This window comes from Puntigrus tetrazona, chromosome 23 (assembly GCF_018831695.1).
Source record: "Puntigrus tetrazona isolate hp1 chromosome 23, ASM1883169v1, whole genome shotgun sequence".
Taxonomy (NCBI): domain Eukaryota; kingdom Metazoa; phylum Chordata; class Actinopteri; order Cypriniformes; family Cyprinidae; genus Puntigrus; species Puntigrus tetrazona.
Window position 1 is genome coordinate 6,194,607 of NC_056721.1, and position 18,375 is coordinate 6,212,981.

The 18,375-nt window shown below is 38.4% G+C and overlaps 1 protein-coding gene across 1 annotated transcript in view; it reads left to right on the plus strand.

Annotated features, from left to right (window-relative positions):
- The first annotated feature begins 8,031 nt into the window (after positions 1 to 8,031).
- The window catches only part of cntn3a.2 (contactin 3a, tandem duplicate 2), a 67,590-nt gene continuing 57,246 nt past the window's right edge, over positions 8,032 to 18,375 (plus strand). The window contains exon 1 of the mRNA XM_043225550.1: positions 8,032 to 8,380. The gene's annotated coding sequence lies outside the window, so the exon portion shown is untranslated. The remainder of the gene's footprint in view (positions 8,381 to 18,375) is intronic.

Below are 18,375 nucleotides of genomic sequence, written 5' to 3' on the forward strand. Positions count from 1 at the left end.
TGATATTGTACATTAAAAAAGTTTTACGTATAGTCCACAAGACAAGATAATAGCAGAATTTCTAAAAATAACCTGGTACAAAAGTTTACATTTTCAGCATCTTTTGCATATTTGAACCATTTCCAGCAGTGACTGTATGATTCAGACATCCATCTTTTCACACCGACGACAACTGAGAGACTCATACGCATTTATTACAAAAGATTCAAACATTCACTGATGCTCCAGAAAAAAGCGCAATGAAGGAGATTAAGAACTAGGTGGTGAAACTTTTGAAAAAATATTTTTATATTTTTCATCTAGCATTGTCCTTCAAAAGCTACAAAAGATGGATACATTTCCCAGAAGTCAAAATAAATCAAATTTACACTGAACCTCAAATTCAAAACATTTTCAGCCCCCTACTCTTTATGCATCTATATACAGATGTTATTACTGTTACATATTTCAACGTTTAATTTTATACCATGATGGCACAGCTAAATTGTCAGAATTATTACTCCAGTGTTCAGTATCACATAATCCTTCAGAAAATATTATGGTGATATTATTTAAAAAAACATTTACCATTATAATTGTTAAAAACAGCTTTAATACATCTTTGATCAATATAAAGAAATGCTTTTATGCTCTTCTACTAATGTAAAAAAAACTTTACATTTGTATTTAATTTTATTATTAATTATTATTAATTATTTATTACTACTACTATTTAGGTTTTACTGACAAATCTAAAAATGATGCAAGTTTTCCCGTTGTTTTACTTGGTAAAACACTGCAGCGAATAATAGTAGAAAACAGTTCTGGTCTCTTTTGTCACAAAACCATGCCACCAGGTCGGACTTAAACAGTGTTTGGAGAAAAGATTTCAATTAAGAGCGGTTTGATTAAATCTCAATTTACTGGAGTCAACGAAGCTTTGCCTGACTCCCACTCATGTTGTGCCGTGAATCTCAAGGCCAGATTGACATTTGGAAGTGTTTAGACCCGCCACCTGCTCCCGTCTCATTTCCCTCCCCATAACGGGAACGCAGGCACAGACGGAGCCGCGGTCTGTCTGAGATAAGTTATCGCTGTCATGTGCCTCCGAGGGCCACGTGGTCCGATTGTCATCCCACATCCCACCAACTCCACAGACCAACCCTATAAGGATTTATGTGTAAGATGCTGTCCTCTCATTAAAGTCCACCGTGGACTCTCTTGGAGAAGGTAAATTCAACCTGCTCAGGCGTAATAGACCCCTCCACCACTGCACGGCAGCGCGCAATGAGAGGCAGAGAGGGCCATTAGTCTTATGCGGGCCGACTAGCAGCAGGCAGGATAATGAACTAAGGAGAGGGTTAGGGCACCCAGAGGAAATAAGGCTCACACTGCAGAGGTAAATTCACCATAAGAGACAAATACTGCGAAGAGCATGGGCCTCAAACTGACAAGGATGGATATAAAAAAGTTTTTAGTGCTTATTGAGTGGATATATATTTTCACATATTTATTTATTTGTTTGCTTATTCCTTCATTTACGAGAATTTCAGATGCTTTAGCAGGGAAAAATCCCCGTCTTGAGAGCATATTTTCATTTAAGCGCGTAGCCTCAAGGCAAGGCAAAGCAAAATGCTGTGACGGGAGTTTTAAATTGCAACACGTCTACAGTGTGTAAAGTGTCTTGCTCGGTTTGTTTACGAATGTGCATTATATCGCCACTTAAAGCCAAAAGTTGTACCTATGAGTTTTTTTACGCATTTGGGAATGTTATTAAATTGCTGTCATTTTTAATAAGGCGGGATGCGATATGGGGGGGGGGGGGTGCTCATCCGGCTTCATCAGATTGAATGCCTATTATGTCCCGAGAAAATGAGCTATATCTTTTACAGTGAAAATAAAGAACGGTGATAAAGCAAGGCACCGGAATTAAGGGATATATTCAAACTGTACTAAATATGATGCATGATGCATTTCCATTAGACAAAGCCGTCTGTGGAAGGGATATGACTATAGTCGAACAGCGGTTCAAAACGCAAATTACCATTTTCAGAATACACATCCGCCCTCGGCGAGTACAAATAGATAGTTGTGGGCTCCGTGAGTAATCGTCCTCCGATGGTCATCACCTCAGAGAAGAATAACAAAAATGAGATGTATGGTCAGTGTTGCGCGGCGATGGCCTTGCGTGCATTTCCTTTTAGTGATGCTGAGTAAGCTTTGCCTGGAGCGAGGAGGTTTCTCTCTATGCCTTCCAAACTGGATGAAGACCAAGTCCCTGTCTGCGTTTGTTTTTGTCACCCTGTTCTCTACGCCAGATGGTTTGACAGTCTTGCCAGGAGCTGTTATTGCCTTCATAGATATGCTTCTCTTGACGGCACGTAAGTAAACTTAAGCTAAAGGCAAGAGAGGGTAATTACACATAGACTAAGCTGAGCTCCATTCCAGTGATTATGGCACTTGGCACGCACTGCTGCGAACTGGATTTGATTGGATTGAACTACAGAATGTCGCAGTTGTTGCTGTATTTTGTAGCGATGTCGCCGGTTACGGTTGTGTTTGCGAAAATCATTAATCTTTAAAGTAAATAATCCCACTCTCAAGCCGTGTTGCGCATGCATGTAATTAATGTAGCCTACTGTTCTCAGCTGTGTGAAGTATCTGAGTAAATTTAATTATTGCTTAAAGGGATAGTTCACCAAAAAATTTAAATTAGCCTGTCTTTTACTTATCTTCGAAGCATCCTCGTGACTTTTTTCATTCAGATGAATCCAATCTGAGATATAAAACCAATTATCCTGGTACTTATCAGCTCAATCATTACAGAAGGCAGGTGGTTGCCATTACCATCTAAAACATGTCAAGTGCTCGCAAACGTAACAAAACATCCCTCACACCGGGACGGGGGGGTTATTAAAAGTAATAAAGACTTTTCCTCACTTCTGCTAGTATGCGAAAGCAGACCGGGTGGACGACGTAAGGCACGTTGCGTTGCATGATTAGTGTTGAGTGCGCAGCGAGAATAAAACGAAAGCCAGCCATGAATTAGAAGCACAAACCGAGGATTTGTAAAGAAAAATGTTGGAGGATTTGGATATGAGCTAACAGGAGACGGGTTTTCCTTTGCTTAAGTAAGGAAATATTGTTTCCTTTGCTTTTCCCAGGGCGCATGACGCATACACATGTCATCAGTTACCGCAGTCAGCTGAAGTGAGAGAAAAGTGTTTATTGCTTTTGAAATATGGATATTTATCTCACAAAAATGCATTTATTCGTTACAGGTGGCCTTATTTACCCACCCGGAGAGGTGTGAGGGATGTTTTATTACATTTACACACGCTTTATTTAACATGTTTTAGACTGGGATCCACTCGCCTATTGCAATAATAAAGCTTAGAAATGCCAAAACAATATTAATATAGACGTATAATATATAATTAATATAACTTCAGTCGGATTCATCTGAAATGAGAAAGTAACACACACCTACTGTAGGACGTGAGTGAAAGTGAGTAAACTAACACTTTAAGTATTGTTTTGGCAACTTGGTAATTTAAATGAGCATTATAGAGTACACACTAAAAAGTGATGGGTTATATTTTAACTCAAATACTGGGTTATTTTTTCTTTTTTTACACAGGTGGTGGTTGGTTCTCTAATATCACTACTGTTTGTTTATAGGCAGTTTTTGCAGTCAGTCATGGCATCTTTCAGCTACAAGTGAAATGCAAGCAAACAGCAACCCTTTACTGGCTCAGATTTTGTCAACACACCAGTATGCGAATGAGCACTATTTTAGTAAAAAGTGATTACAGAGTTAAATACACTTAAATTAAAATGCTACTTTTATTTCTGACATGCATGTTGAATGAGTTTAAATGTTTGCAATGTGCTCATCTAAATAAATTCCATTTACATGTCCTTGCTTGATAATAAACATTCACTTTTTTAATTAAATAAAACAACCCAGCGCGTTGGGGAAAAACATTAACCCAACCAGTGTGTTCTGTCCAATATTTACTCAGCACTGGGTTGCCAAATAACCCAAGTTGGCTTGTTTTTAACCCAGCACTTTTTTTTCTACTTGACTGTATTTTTGTATAAGTACTCTCTTTGCTCCACTGTGTTTATAATAAGTAACACACAAATTTTACAAGACACCTTACTTTTTCAGCAGACTGGTTTCGGGCATAGGATGCATATTTCTACTGTGATAAATATAAGCAGCACAGCAGTTTATTTGTATTATTTATCCAGAAAATGAATGGTTAATAATTCTGCTGTTTAAAACAAACAAAGAAAGAGGAGAGTGGTTATTATGTACAAACAATGAGAACCTCCAATCAGTATAACGTATAAAATGTATAAAATAATTCCAATCAGTGGGGATTGTTTTGTTATGCAGACCTGGCAACCCCTTGAGAGTGCCATAGCCTGCTGGCCTGGCATACGTAATACAGTTTTTTAATCATTTTTGCAAATCCGTGCGAACAGGGATAATTGTGACAATGTCATAGGAAACTTTTCAAAAGCACAAAATACATCACTGTCGTGTAAACATACCCTTATATGAGACGAGGCCATTGCTGCTGCCAGTCACTTAATACTAATACTATTACCTTTATGTTCAAGACTTTTTTTTGTAATGTTGATTTACAAATGCCCTTTTTGTCTACTTGGGCTTAACAGAGGCTTGAGTGTCTTTAAGAGACTGTTGTGTTAACCCTATTTATTGCAGTATTGAGGCATTTCTGGGTTACCACACTAGAAAGTAGATATTCACACTAAAGAAACGTGCGGTGTATTGCAACAATAAACGTGGGAGGAGCTAAATGTGCCCAACCTACAATTACAGTAAGATTTTTGACTCTACAATACACCGAAGTAGTTTAGTTGCTGGTTCATCTGAGCGAATGATTCATTGAATCACTTGTAAAGGTGATGCCACCTACTGGACCGGAGAATCGATGTTGAAAAATAAACATAATTCAAGGTGAAAACGTGTTTATTTTCCCTACCCCATTGGCAAATCATAAATAAATATGATAATCAACTTGTGGTATTTTATTGATCATTTAGAAAGTATGTTCAGGGACGCTCGGATATTTAACAAAACTGATTAAATTACTGATTAAGAAAAGTAAACTAACGGATAAGTGTTATGTATTTATTTTTTATTAAATATATAAACTACTGGCTAATGTGTTTGAAAGAAATCTCTTATGTTCATCAAGGCTGAATTATTTGACCAAAAATACAGTGGGAAAACAGCGAAATAGAAACAATTCCAATCACTGTGCTTTAAAAGAAATCAAATTCAAGGACAAGAATGAAATGCTGTAAAAGCCAGTCGTCGCATGCATACGTTCCGCAAAACACTTTTTGTGTTTATAATACGTTATAATTTACAGTAAATTACAATGATGACTGCAGAGAATGAGGCAGTTTGGAAAATGGATGGGTTGGATTGAAAATATAGACTCTTTACTCTTTAGGCTTGATTTTCCTTCAGCCTGAACGCCCTTTCTTCGAGTCTTGCAGGGTAAAATGTGTCTTAACTGGAAAATGGCGGCCCCCAACAGCCAATGAGAAAGAAACATGCATGCCACAGGAAACTGAAGGGGGGAAGAGCTGTATTTCCTGGATCACTTCCTGTTGCGTTTTGCAAACACGCATTTTAAAACACTGAGTAATCAGACGACACTAACGTAAATGTAAGCTCAAAGCCTTGAATGTGGCTCAGGTGCTCATGCAACGACAAAATTACCTCCAAAAATATTTCTGACAGTAGCAAACTCAAACCTGTTTCAATTGGCACGCGTGTATCGGGGGCCTAATGGCTTCCCGGCTTAACACACACAAATAGCAGTCATGCCTCCCAGCTTCCTCATTAGCATAGTTAATCCTGTGTCTTGAAGAGGCTTGAGTAAAATATTCCTCGCAGGCAGCTTCGCACAACAAGCGCCACTGATACAGTACATGAATAAATTACGGAGATAATTAAAGGAAATGTCAACGCGGGACTGGATGGAGCGTTATTAATGACGGCTGGGCTGTGTTAAAGTATCCTGGGCTGAAGTAAGCATGATTAATGTGTGTTTAATGGCAACGGGGAAGAACACGGCTTCGGCTTTAATAAAGAGAGCTTATTTTACCGGGGTTTGTCTCCGGAATTGACCTGTTCTCAACACCCAGAGGAGCGCTGTTCGACCTTTCCAAAGATCAGCTAATCTTCCGGTCTTGTTCTCGGATTTATTTCCAACAACAATTATAATGGGGTGATACGGATGGGTATGTCTGGGAAGTGCTAATAATTTTTTTTTTTTGCTGTTGTTGTGGGGAACGTGGGTGTGCTTCACGCTCCGGTGCGGGCCTGCGGGGTCCGCGCCGGGCAGACGGCGAAGTTTTTATAGAAACTTTTGACTGACGCGCAAAACGAAATGCAGGAAGTAGCCTACTGAAGGTTTATTTTAAGCCACTCTCGTCCTTGAATTATATGTTTAGGGGCTTGTTTATCGCAGAGCCGCGAATAACCCTTCTTAAATAGTGTCATTTGGAGCTCAAATCAATTGACAAGTTGAAATCGAAGAGACCCGACTCTCTTGACGCCGGGTCCAAGCGCACTTGTGGACCTGTGGCACACACAGAGTCATGCCGTTCGCTCCCGAATGGGATTGAGTAGTCTCATTTCAAGGTCAATTTGAGCACGCTCAGATATGTAATCTTTCTCAAAGCACTGAGCATAACTGCAAGCCTGTCATGTTTCCCCCCGTAACTAGTTCGGCGTGCTTTGTGCTGTAGGTGTCAGAGATAAAGCATGTCAGTCCGTTTTTTATGCTAAATCAAAGTTTCCTGACGAGATCAGCATATTCACGCTGTAAAAATGTTTTGGAAGGCATTCTAAAAATGCTGTAACTGACTAAATACGCGGACAAAAAGAAAAAGAAAGAAAGAAACATCATACTTATCTATTATAAATATTTCAACATCCTTAAAACAAAATGCACTTACTACTTCATTTACTTTTACTTCAGAAGCAAGAGTATGAATTTGTGTTTTATTTTTTTCAGAGAAATAATTATTTGCCAATGGGATAGCAAAAATAAACATAATTCAAAGTGAAAACATGTTTATTTTTCCTACCCCATTGGCAAATCATAAATAAATATGACTACATTTCATTTGGTTTCTCTAAAAACAAATCGTGATATTTTATTTTTCATTCCCAAAGTATGTTAAGGGACGCTTAGATATTTATACTGGAAAACAAGACTGATTAAATTACAGATTAGGAAAAGTAAACTAATGGCTAAATGTTAGTTATATATTTGTTTTTTTTATTAAATAAATGATCTACTGGCTACTGTTTCTGAAATAAATCTCATCATATGTTCATCAAGGCTGCATTTATTTTATTAAATACAGCAAGAAAAGTTATATAATGCAAAATAACTCTTTTCTATTTTTAATATGCTTAAAAACTTAATTTATTAAGCATCAATTAGCCCAGTATTCAGTGTCACGTGATCCTTCGGTTGCTGCTTAGTGTGTGTGTGTGTGTGTGTGTGTGTGTGTGTGTGTGTGTGTGTGTGTGTGTGTGTGCCATGAGACCATGACACACTACTATTTTATTTTTTTAAATAAATAATTAATTAAAATAATTATGTTTAGAAATCATCAAATTGGTCAATAAACGCATTTGCAACGCCTTTTTTTTTTTTTTTTTTTTTTTTTTTTTTTTTTAGAAAAGCTATATTTTATTTCGATCGTTCGTTCTTTCACTCATTACTCAAACGCAAAAAGAAATCGTTACCGGTACCTTTGGGCCAGCGGAATCGTCAAGGGAAAACTGGAGCCAAAATGGTAAAAAAAAAAAAAAAGAAAGAAAGAAAAAAAAAAACCTGCCTCACGATTCGTAACGGCCAGCTGTGCGCTTCGGTCAGAAGGTGGCGCTGTTGTTCATAAAGTGCGTCTCCCAGGTCTTTCGCTATCATTCTGCCGATTCGCTGGACCCGGCGCTGGCTGGACACGCTGAATGTAAATCTGGCCGCAAACAACGTCTCTCTCTTCCTCTGCGTGGCTGTGGACGCGGCGAGGTGAGCTTGGCACGGGAGAGGGACTGTCTGGCTTTGCGCGCAGTTTGCAGACAGATTTGCGAGGGAGCCGCGCTGGAATATATTCAGGGGTGAAGAACCGAAGGGAGAAAGGGCGAAACCCTCCTCCAGCCTGCGCTTTCTTCTCCCTCTTCTCTCTCTCTCTGTATCTATCTCTGGACGCGAAGACTTGGGCAAAATGGTTTTTCCGAAATCTCAGTGACTGCGATGTCAGCACCTCTCGTCCACCGCTTGTGGAGCACAGACTAAATACACCTCCCGAGAGAAGAAAAAAACACGCTAGCGGGGTAAAGTGCACATTTTAATATCCGAATCGAGCGTTTTGTGCTTAGAATTGTTGTGTCTGCTCATTGTTTCACCTTGCGTGGCTCTCAGGTTCACCCGTGTGATTCCGTCTCATTTATTGCCGCGTTACAATTCGCCGTTGAATTAGTGGCCGGAGCCCGGGATGCTCTCATCAGCTGCTCAAACATTAGTTCACCCGTCAGCTCGTGTTGGTTTACTGAAGGATGCTGATTGACGTGCTTGGATCAGACGGGAGCTCTGCAGCAGTGAAGTTCAGGTAGAGCCTGGGCTGCGCATCTCCTGCAGAAACGCACAGGTGCTCTGCTGGCGTGTCAGGAAAGCCCCTGGAGAGAGCCTGACATTCAGAACAAAAGTGCCTATTACTTTACATTTTACAGCGTCCTTGTTACGCCAATTGCGTTTTGTATTAGCCATAACCATATGTCGTTAGATGATATGAAATAATGCATATACCGCACTGTATAAAGTATAAATTGCATGCTATTTTTATTACTTTTTAAAGCTTTGTACATATATATATTTAGGTTCGTTTAGTGACATTAAGTCATATCCATAAGTCTCGTACATATCTTGCAAAATATCTCAAACGTGCATGCTTGATGCATCCGTCGGTAAAACCACTTTAAAGTTCCAGAAAGGGAGGTAATGGGCATTGTAGCTCCGTGGAGTTCTTAAAGTAGGCAAGTGGGCACTTAAGAAAGAACGCTAAAAAAGAATTCTTGTCAATTTGACCACGTTTCTGAGCCGTGTGCTGTTAGCTTGGTGTAGTGTAAAGTGTATTTACAAGTACCAGCTCAGCACTGTGCAGTAACCATATCCCCGAAGTACACGTCGGATTCATCTTAATCACGTAACAGGGCCACTGCAATGTAAAAAATAGCATAAATGCATCCAAAATGCCCGTTTGCGTTTCCTTGAAAGTGCGTCGATATTGTATCAGCGAGGCATTTTATGTTTTTTTTATACTTCTCACATGATGTAACCCTTCACCACGCTCTGCGGTTGAACCGATATCATGCTCTCTTCGAGAGCAACCACTTCCTCCAGAAATGATACTTGTAATATGGCTTTGCATTTTTAATGTGAACTTTTGGTTTTTAATTTCGCTTGAATTATTCATCTGAAGTATGCATGCAATATGAGAATCACACGGAGTCAAGAGAAGTCAAGAAATGTCCCTCACTTTCCACACCGCTTAGAAGTGCCAAGTGTCCTTTCATCCGGCAGGCACATATTCAATATGAATCCGTGATAAAAATTCAGCCGGGGACTCTATTGCTCATACGCATGAAACGTGCGTTCTGCGTTGCATGTGAGGAAAGGCTGAGATTCAGTGCCCGTTTCATTCCACACGTGCGGTGAAAAAAAAAAAAATCTGTGGACCTTTAATAATACTGAAGCTGTGAAATGAAGCCATTCATCGCCACAGACAACTTGCGTAAAAATTCACACCATGGAGAATCTTCAAATGACCTGCTTTATATATGTGCGCTCCCCTCAATTTATTCATGCCAAGAACTAAATTGCATTTCAAATAATCTCTTGCCGAGTCTATATGGCACAAAAACAAGTAATTCTAGGTATCTGTTAGCATAAGTGCCCTTGTGGGTTGACGTTTTTTAAAAAACGGCGTTGTTCTTAAAACTCCTTGTGCACAGGGAGCAGCCATGAAGAGACTTATTAGTCGTCTAGTCATGTAGGAGTGGGAAGAATTCTGTGTCCTGAGACCTCTTTCCAAAGCTGCCATTCGTTATCCTAATGAGTGTCTCCGACTTTGGGCTTAAGGGAGCAAATAAATTAAGGACAAACGCATGCCTACTCTAATTACAACAGATCAGCGCTTAACAACACAACGTGACAGAAAAATCCTGAAAGACGCTTCTTCAATGGAAGGTTTTTCATTCCATTTTAGCATTTTTAAAACGCGGGTTGTTACAAGTGCCTCCATTTTCGATTGAAAGTATTTTGTTGTCAGTAAAAAAACACTTTAATAGCTCTTCTAATTTGAAGAAATGAGGTTTCTTGGTTCTTGGTAAGGACTAAATAAGGTCAGTGCTTAGGAAAAAAGGAGAGGAAGGGGAAAAAAAACTTGATAGTTCTTGACAGGATGCTATTTTTTTTATGAAAATACGTTTCTGAATCATGTACATGTTTGTCTGATGTACTGATTTTAAAAGCAGGAAAACTAGGTTAACCCTGTAAAGTCTAGATTTTTTTAATAGAACAGTTAACTGAAATATATGTATCAAATATCGTGCATCAGGCTTTTATATAATATTGTATTGAGAGTATGGAAAAAACATCTTGCCCAGACCGAGTAAAATATGCTTATATACTATTTGACACAGTTGCTGATATGACAAAGATGACATTTTTTACATAAAATGCATGTTAATATCAAGCGTCACTACATTTCTTAATATTTACATGCTTTTGCTCTGTATTGTTTGTATTGTGAAGGTCAAAACATATCATTCAATGCAACGATGATTGAGAGATGAACAAATGAACATTCTTCAGATACCTGCTGCATCCAGTTAGATTTCGCTTTTTAACATTTTAACATTTTAACATTTTAACATGATGATGTACAGTTAATCAAGTAAACCTATAGCTTCAGTTCAGTTCTATTCACCTTGAAATAACAATATAAAAATGATTCTTGCGTTTACTCGAATCATTGAAGATTTCACAGCAAGACCACGACCTGAAGGGGAATATTTTTAGACTTGCATTAAAAGGCCTTTTATCTTGCTAAAAAAAAATAATATGCACTATGAATCAGACGACGGAAGATATATGGCAGATCGCGTGCAACAGGTTTCTCAGTATTCTTTGATCATGTTATTAGAAATTCAAATATCAGACCAGGTTTTTTAACGTATCACTGTCTGAAGTCCGCAAAGAAAAATGTAAATCTCTTGTGTCTCTCTTGTTTTGTAATTTGCGTAGTTTCGTGAAACGGTTTGCATTCATCCGCCCTCTCCGAATTGCTAGATCGGTCATCTCACCTGTTGCTAAATGCAACCCAGCTGTTCGCCAAGCTGTTCTTCAAACATTTTATTCATAATTTAAAAAGGAAAAAACAGACATCGCGCAGGAAAACAGACTTCACCCGTTACAGTAATGCAATAATGTGCGCATTTATCCCAAATCTCGGCGGTATCGGCGTCGGCGCGCGGCTGTTTCTCTGTCGGGAATGCTTTTGATAAGCTGTCTTCTATGCGTTCGCTTAAACCAACATGTCACTATGAGATGCAGTTGTCATTTGTTTTGATGTAAAGTGCCTACAGGCAAAGGGACAGAGTGAATGATGATTATCACAAATCTGGCGCCTCTGTGTATCGTTTCCCTCGCCGCTGCCGCCAGCCTCATTTGCTATTTTGATGATGTGCTCCGGTACCCGTAGAGGCCACTCTCTGGTTCCAGAGAAAGAGAAAGCAATTGATAGGCTGTTATTAATGGCTTTGTGTTTCAGAGTGAAAGCTTCACTCGTCACCACCTGAGATTAATATTACCACGTCCGCTAAAACTGTGCCTCGACGGCGGGCCTTGCTCATCGCTGTATCTCTCCGTTTCTTGGGTTTCTGTTTGACGGTCGGTGTTAGTAGGTCACTAGGGCTGAACGATGTATTTTTATATCCTATATCCTGTGCGGTACGTAAGGCCTTCCTGCCAAGCAGATTCAAAAATGTACTAAAATGTAATCATTTTCGTTTGCGCAAATATAACAAAATGTTGAAAGCTCAGATAATAGAGTGCATCTATTTGTGCTCCATACGGCTCCGGGGAGTTAACAAAGGCCTGTTTGTGTAAGAAAAAAAATCACGATTTTAAACTTCATGAGCCATCTAGCTCGTACCACCCTTCATATGTACATTCACGAACGAGAGTGGCATTCCAGTGGATGAAGTAGGACGTACATGTAGCTCAAGCTCTGGTGAGAGTCATGTTTTGTTTACAGCAAAGGAAACCCTCACGGCTTATGTCGAAATCCTCCAACATTTTTCTTTTCAAATCCTTGTTTTGTAACTCTAATTCGTGAAGTTTTGTTTCGCTTTCTCCGCCGTGGTTCCATGTTCATCACTGCATTAGGGCTGTCAAGATGGCCGAAAAACTACACTTGAATTTTCGACTTAAATATTATCAATATAATGTTATAAAATATTCAAATTATATTTGATTTTAAAGCATAACGTCAGTTAGGGGAAAAAGTTATGACAAATCATGTTATGGTAAATCATAGGATAATTTTCATTTTTGCTTGAACTATGCCTTTAAGTACCAGTACATGCAATTACCAAATTACCAGTTTATTCAAATTGCTGCAACATTTACAGTGTTATATCGTTTAATAACATCAGTGCCCCAAAGAAATTACAAAAACCTACCTAAACTCAACAAATTAGCATATGGTGAAATTCCCAATCAGCTAATCAACTCCAAACACCTGAAAAGGTTTCCTGAGCCTTCAAAATGGTCTCTCAGTTTGGTTCAGTAGGCTACACAATCATGGGGAAGACTGCTGATCTGACAGCTGTCCAGAAGACAATCATTGACACCTTTCACAAGGAGGGTAAGCCACAAACATTCATTGACAAAGAGGCTGGCTTTTCACAAAGTACTGTATCCAAGCATGTTAACAGAAAGTTGAGTGGAAGGAAAAAGTGTGGAAGACAATATGCACAACCAAACGAAAGAACCGCAGCCTTATTAGGATTGTCAAGCAAAATCATTCAAGTGTTTGAGTGAACTTCACAAGAATGGACTGAGGCTAAGGCATCAAGAGCCACCACACACAGACAAGGAGTTATCTACAGTTGTCGAATCCTCTTAAGACACTTTAACCACAAACAACATCAGAGGAGTCTTACCTGGGCTAAGGAGAAGAAGAACTGGACTGATGCCCAGTGGTCCAAAGTCCTCTTTTCATGAGAGCAAGTTTAGTATTTTTGGAGGAAGGGTTGAGATGCTCTTAACCCAAGTTGCTTGAAGCCCAGTGTTAAGTTTCCACAATCTGTGATGATTTGGTGTGCAAATCTGCTGATGTTGGTCCACTGTGTTTTTTGAAAACCAGCGTCACTGCACCCATTTACCAAGACATTTTAGAGGACTTCATTCTTTCTTCTGCTGACCAGCTTTTTGAAGATTTCCAGTAAGATCTGGCACGTGTCCACACCGGCAAATGCCCCAAAAGTTGGTTAAATTACCATGGTGTTGGTGTGCTTGACTGGCCAGCAAACTCACCAGACCTGTATATGCATGAGACGTATGCATGCAAATGTTTACATGCAGAGCAAAATCAGAGCAAATATCTGTGCGTACTAATTACTTCAAACGGTAATGAGCAACAACTGTTATACATGATCTAAAATGCTGTCATCACCGGTTGATTTGAACATTGATATCAGCTTCTAAATAATGATATATTGCTATTCTGTGTAATTTTTGTGACTGACTTTAGTGACTTTTTCTCTTTTTTTTTAAAACCATTTCACACCTGATGCCGTTTATATCGGTGTCCTTATATAAGGGACATAATAGATATTCATCTCTTGTTTCAGGCTCATTTCACGTGTCATCCACCCCGTAAAATAATGAAATAAATGAATACAAATATAACATCTGTCCCGCTAAACTGCGCTCAACAGCTTCGTAATTGAGAAAATCAGTCAGGCCGGCCAGAGACACAATAATCCCTCTTATACCCCGCAGAGGATCATCAAAACATAAAGCAGCAAGATCTCACCCGCATATTATACAGAACAAAATGTTGTGCTATGAAGACGTCAGCTAACTAACCTACGAATGCAGCGTTACAGGACAGTAACAGATTTATTCGTCACAAATGGACTGTCTGTCTGCGTTGCTTATTAGAATGCTTCTTTTTTTCTTAATGTCTCTGATATTTCAGTTATCTGAAGCACTTCAGGGCATCCTAGTGCATTGTGTTACACTTGCTACTGACAGAACATTGTCCTCAGGAGAGAAGCATGCTAAAAGTTCATTTATTGCTACACTTTTTTCATTACATTCATTATCTCAGATATATCAGCTTGGGTTGAGTATTGCATTTTGGTAAAGATCTGGACTAGTCTTCATTTTGATGGCTGTTTTTTTTCCCCTTACTTTTAGTCTTAGTCCTATGTCAAATATCCTACTTCGTCAACCTGTCCTATTTTTCTTTCTTCATCTTGGACTAGTTTTATTTGACACAAAATCTGGGAACTTTAGTCTAGTTTTAAAAAAATATTTAATCTCAATTATTTTGCTCAAAATTGTTGTCCTCACTATTTCTATTAAAACAACAGTTAAAAGACTTTTCTATTGTTAGTCTCTTATACAAAAGTTGCATGAGTATGTAATCTTGTGTCTGGATAAAATATAATTAAAAAGTATACTTATTTCTCTTGAGTTGGGAGATGTTAAAAGAAAAAAAAATTACCATTACCCACAAATTTGCAATTACCTTTTTTTTTTTTTTTTTTGTGGCATAAACAGACTTCGATTTATAAGTGCATTTATACAGCAACCAAGATGGCAAACAATATAGCCAAAATCCATGTGTGCTTTTATTCATCAGTAAGAAGGTTTGATCGTAGATTTAGTCACAGCAGCCAGGAACACATATTGTCTCATTGGTTGCCAGGTTGTGAATATTAAGTAATTGACAGGAAAGTAATTACGTAAGATTGTTTTATCACGGGATACAAAATAATTCCATAGAAAATACATCTTTTTTAAGAGAAAAGCTCTGATTAGGGGGATTTAATCTCTTGACATCTGGCAACCCTTAACAGGAAAGTCTATGGAGGCTTGTTAAAAACGTTTGAAAACATTGAATCTTTTTAATGAAGAAAGCATCACTATTTTTTAGTTAATTGTTTTAAAGTTGCATTTTTTAAAACTACATTGTCTTTTTCATTAAGTAACATAGTCGCAGTTAATGTTTTAATGATGTCCGTGTCATCTCATCGTCGTCTCTTTTTAACGAGGAAGAAGGTCGCCAACATTTTTCTTTAATGTAGCTCACACTAACCTGGACGCATGTACTGTACATTCGAAAGAGTGTTTTGTAGTGACCCGTAATTACGTTTATTCAAAAAACAAGCAAACATAATCAAGGAATCAGTGAGTTGTTTGTAATGGAGTGAAGATGGCTCTTTGAAGCAGTCTTCGCTTCAGAGAGTTCGAACATTAAGCATTATTGATGCGGCTTTACATCTTCAGGGTGTTTTATTTGGAGGGATGTTGAATTGTTTGTATTAAAAGGCATTAAATTAGGCTGCAAATAACAGATCCCCTAATTACACAGCGCGCACTTTTCATTAATGGGAATGAACTAGACGGTTCAGTGTGATGAGAAGGTCTCACAGGCTCACCGCCGTTGAGGATTTCACTTCAAGACTGCTTAGCAAGAAGGAACATGACATGCAGTGTTCTTTGCACAAAATCCAGAGTATTTAAATCCCATTTTACACACTTACTCCTGCTAAAACCAGCCTAAAACTTGAAAGATGTGGGGAATCCTTCCTGAGGCCCCACGCTCCGGCAGCTACACGAGATGGCAATAATTATCAGTCTTGGAGTGCCCTTATAAGTCTTCAGTGGCCTGGATATTACTCGGCTTTGTGCGAGAGTGTGTGTTTTGTACGTCAGTGAATTGTGTGAAGCGCTTCTCTGAAGTGTATTATGAGAAACTGACGTTGAGCGTCTTACAGCAGAGGTTCTTAACTGGTGGGCCGCAACCTAAAAATAGGTCACAGGTCTATTCTGATCAAATTCTGTGGTATGCGGGCGCAAATTAATCTGCCGTTTGGTGGAAACTAGTCAGATTAGGCAGATGCCAGCACGGACAGATTGTATGACAGGCTCTCATCCTTGAAAAGCATGGACAGAACTACACAAAGTGCAGAAAATATGATCCGTGTAATGTTAAATGTGCAGTGAAGCTAGGATAAACACAACCTGGTGCTATCCAGAAATGTTTTGCGCAGTAAATTAGAAAAAAAAAACTGAATTGAGGAAATAGTAACCAAATGACATATAAATAGTGCAAAGGTTATGGTGTAACAAAAATTATTTCAACTAAATACTATATATGCTTTGTTTCTATTCACCAAATAATCCTGAAAAATATTAAGCGGCAACAGTTTTTTTTTTTTAAATAACATTGAGATGATAATAAAAATGTTTCTAAAGCAGCGAATCAGCATAGAATGATTTCTGAAGGATCACTTGACACTGAAAATTGTAATGACGATGAAAATTCACATTTTATCACAGGAATACATTACATTTTAAAATATATTCAAATAATAATGTTATTTCAAATTGTAATGATATTATTATTATTGTTAACAAAAAAATCATACCAACTCTAACTCAAGATTCTGAATGGCAATGTTGTTCTTCATTATATATTCTTAATAAATGTATGTTGTTTGGTTCTGTGTTGGATTGCAGTTAGATGCCCAGTGTAAAATAAAAAAAAGCAAAACCAGTTGAGATTCAGTGTTTCACAATCTCTCTGTTCTCACAGCACTTCTCACAGCATTCTTCCCTCTGTCTTTTTTTTCTGTCTTTGGCTCCATAAATTGATTTAAAATGTTGCTTGGCAGATTGGCATTGCAGAAAATAATCGACTGAACACCATCCAAACCCCATAACTCACTGGCTGTTGTGAATAGTGTGTCATTTTTTAAAAGCAAGCGCACCCTGCAGACCATCAAATCTGTAATGTGTACATCCTGACTCATCCAAGGTGATGGCCAACTGGCATAGGTTAGGACATAACTTTCCCTTCAGCCAGCCCAAATCTCTACACTTTTTAACATTTTCTGCAGTGACTTTATGGTAAATAGCATAGTGATTTTATTTTATAGCATCCCAATAGCGTTGGTGGGTTGCTTGCATAAGGTTGTTTACAACGTAATACATATGTTGAACGTTTTTGCCAATGCAAAATCTTACTCAGAGAGACTATAAATGCTTCGTGTCCAAATGCAGTCAGTTTTATTACTCTGAATAAGTTTTGATTCATGTATTTTATGATGACTTTCAGTTCACTAAACAAGGACAGTTAAAAAGCTACAGGACAGTGCAAATTCTATGGCTTTTTGCTAGCATTGCAGTTTGCACAGAGATGAAGCGTGTGCGTGTATATCGTTGAAGCAAGCGTCAACGTAATCAATGTTGAAGTTGTTATAGTAATGGCTTTGAAATGCATGCTGTTAACAAAAAATCATTGTCGAATCATTTACAGATATAAAACAGTGACTCGGTAGGTAATGTTTTCTCATTAAAATCAGATGATTTCCAATTGATTTAATATGGGCAGTATGTGGGAATAGCACAGGGACAGTGAGGTGGCATCACAAACAATACACTTCTCTGATACTGGTTTAAAAAAAAAAAAAAAAACTCAGTTTCATTCACATATTTTAGATTTTTCTGACTTCCTGCAGGTTGTTACTCCAGCAGGTCGTGAGTCATTGAAACATTAACTGAAGCGATTCGATCAGAAACAAACTGCTGCTAAAACATCTTGTGAATCTCACGCGGACCACAAAGCATGTTTAGTATAATAAAAGATCAAATTAAATATGCACATGTGTTCATGCGTACTGAATAAAGGCAGGCAGTTGAGCACTGAGCTAACTCGCATCTTAAGCTTTTTCTTTATAATAGTAAGAATATGAGATACACGTACATGATTTGCGTTCATACTGTGGGTTCATCTGCTTGCCTGTGCGTAGTGTGTTTTATGTGCATACTGAGTTTGATCTTTCAATATCATTGTTTTAATAATGGTTTTAAAGACAGGGCTTAGATTAAGCCAGGATTATAGACCTTAAAGGTGCTATATGTAGGATTGACACCGAGTAGTGGAACTAGGTATTGCAATATCGGAGATCTGGCTCCTCCTCCTCAGACTTCACACACACGCAGGTTGCCAGACAGTTTTCCACCGACC